Here is a 2,895-nt window from a genome sequence, read left to right as displayed (position 1 = left end):
AGAGCCCGGAGGACAAATCCCCCCGTGAGACCCTGGTGGGAGAGGCCGTTTTGAAGGGCTCCACGGTGCAGGAAGGCAGCGGGGAGGAAAAGGCCCAGAGATCCCCCCGCAGGAGGGGCTCCAAAGCCAGCCCAGGGTGCTCTGAGGAGGAAAGACCCAGCCTGTGCCTGGAAGGCGGCCAGAGCTTGAGGCGGAGCTCTGAGCTGGTGGTTCCTGAGCAACCTCCCAGCAGGGAGAAGCCCTTCAGGTGCTTGGAATGTGGGAAGAGCTTCAGGACCAGCTCCACTCTCCTCACCCACCAGCACATCCACACTGGGGCACATCCCTACAAGTGTGGGGAATGTGGGAAGAGCTTCAGTGACAGGTCCACCCTGATCCAACACCAGTGCATCCACACTGGGGAAAATCTATACACGTGTCGGAAATGTGGGAAGATCTTCAACTTCAGGTCCAACCTCCTCACCCACCAGCGCATCCACACCGGGGAACGGCCCTACATATGTGGGGAGTGTGGGAAGAGCTTCAACCAGAGCTCCAGCCTCTGCAAACACCAGCGCTTTCACACTGGGGAACGGCCCTACAGGTGTGGAGAATGTGGGAAGAGCTTCCACCAGAGCTCCGGCCTCCGCACCCACCAGCTCATCCACACCGGGGAACGGCCCTACAAGTGCTTGGAATGTGGGAAGAGGTTTCACACCAGCTCCAGTCTCCTCCTGCACCAGCGGACACACACAGATGAGAGGCCCTTCCGCTGCACCAACTGCGGGAAGGGCTTCAACCGGAACTCCACCCTCGTCACCCACCGGCGCATCCACACCGGGGAGAGGCCCTACAAGTGTGAGGAGTGTGGGAAGAGCTTCACTGAGAGCTCCAACCTCCACATCCACCAGCGCATCCACACCGGGGAACGGCCCTACAGGTGTGGGGAGTGTGGGAAGAGGTTTCAGACCAGCTCTGATCTCCTCAGGCATGAGCGGACGCACACGGATGAGAGGCCCTTCCGCTGCACCGACTGCGGGAAGGGCTTCAGCCAGAACTCCCACCTCGTCAGGCACCAGCGCATCCACACCGGGGAGAGGCCCTACAAGTGTGGGGAGTGTGGGAAGAGCTTCACCCAGAGCTCTAACTTGACAAAACACCAACGGACCCACCAGTAAGAGAAGCCCTGCAAGTGCCCCGACTGCGGGAAGAGCTTTGGCTGCTGCTTCCACCCTGAATGAAGCCCCTAATGGTGAGGCAACCCCTGGAGTCCAGTGACTGTCAGTCCATCCCTTTCGACCACAAAGGGCCAGTCCCCTTTCACAGGGGTAGGTTCTGCCAACAGAACCCTTCTTGGAGGGGTGTTTGGAGATTCCTACCTTGGCTGGGGCTCCCCAAGGTCACTCCTGGAGGTTGAGAGCAGAGATCTCCCCCTGAGCGTTGGTCTGGGGGAGTTCCATCCATCTGTAATTAAGAATTCTTGCTTTTGTGTCAGCTTTAGTAGAATTGCTTCAGCAATTGCTTTAGTGTAGAGCACTGTCCTATCTTATCCTGTACTCCTGGTAGTTTTAGTGTTTCTGTTGTGCAGTAAATAATTCTGATGAAGATCTTTTGTCTGATCACTTATAACTGATGCCTTGAGCCCCTATTAGCTTTTATTTTTCTAATTTTTGTAAGCCTTATAAGTTTTATAAGTAGTAGAAGTAGATTTTAAAAGCAGCAGCCCTCACTCCCTTTCCCTGTAGTACAAGTAGTTTACACATTCCTTAACCCTCTCACCCCATTCTATGCTCCCCATATCAAATCTACCCCTGAATTCAGTGGCAGTGTTTAGTCTCTTGTCAAGGCAAGGCCTGTGCTGTTTAGAGAACACCCATATCAAGGCTTGAATAACAAAACAGAGTCAAGAACTAGGTGACTATGTACCCTTTGTGCTCTGAAGATGGTGAAGATGATGAAGGAAAGGCCCCCAGACCCAATTCTCAGGGGGGTGGACCCGGGGCGGATCAGAGCAAAGGCTCCAGGGTGGATACACTTGGGGTTGGAGGGATGGTGTTATAAAATGTAACGTCTCGGGCACAGAGGCGCGCGTGGTGTAACACCTATTGCCTTGGCACAATGAAACCCTTTCCTTATCTCACCCCTAATTAACTGCTCCTGAGTTATTTTTTAGCATCAACATTCCACGGCATCATAACCCTAAATAAATTCATTTCTATCAGTAGATCTGATTTGCCATCATTAAAACCTGGGGGACAAAAGTGTTTCAGTCACAGCTCTGTAATTCCTCTAAACTGAAACTGTTGGCATGATCCAAGGCTGAGATTGAATCCAGCAGCCCCCAGCACCCCACAGGAAGTTGGCAGCTCAGGGGAACCACTCCCTTTCCCAAAACCTGGTTTCCAAAGACCCCCATGGGACTGTTGGACTCTCCAGACCACCCCTCCTTTTCCACCCTTCTCCCTGTTCCTCCCACTTTTCCGTGGTCCCCTCAATCCCCAGTCCAACCAGGATCACTTTTGGGGTCCCAACCTCCACTTTTTGCCCCCCTTTCCACCCCTTCCACATCATCCCCCCACTCCCAGCCCCTCATGCTCAGTTTGGGGGTCCCACCCTCCCCTTTCCCCACTCTTCTGACCTCTCCCACCCATTTCCCAACATCCCCCAAACCTCAGTGCCCCTCCTCCACTTTTGGGGGTCCCACTCCCCCCCTCAGTTTGGGGTCCCACCAGTCCTTTTGTTCCCTCTGACCCCCCTTTTCCCACCGACCTCCCCCTTCCCACCCCCCTCTCCCCTGAGAGCTCCTCGCCCGCAGCCGGGGGGGCTCCCAGCACCACCAGTGCCCAGAGGAGTCCCTCAAAAAAGGGGTTAGTTGGGGTCCTGGGTGAGCTTTGATTATGTTTGGTGGTCCTGGGG

At 54.9% G+C, this 2,895-nt stretch overlaps 1 pseudogene; it reads left to right on the top strand.

The window, feature by feature from the left end:
• The first annotated feature begins 5 nt into the window (after positions 1–5).
• Positions 6–1,231, top strand: LOC113981869 (annotated as a pseudogene).
• Positions 1,232–2,895: the final 1,664 nt, after the last annotated feature.

Source organism: Neopelma chrysocephalum, unplaced genomic scaffold (genome assembly GCF_003984885.1).
Source record: "Neopelma chrysocephalum unplaced genomic scaffold, ASM398488v2 Primary Assembly neopelma1_96788, whole genome shotgun sequence".
NCBI lineage: Eukaryota > Metazoa > Chordata > Aves > Passeriformes > Pipridae > Neopelma > Neopelma chrysocephalum.
This window is presented reverse-complemented; position numbering and strand designations above follow the sequence as displayed.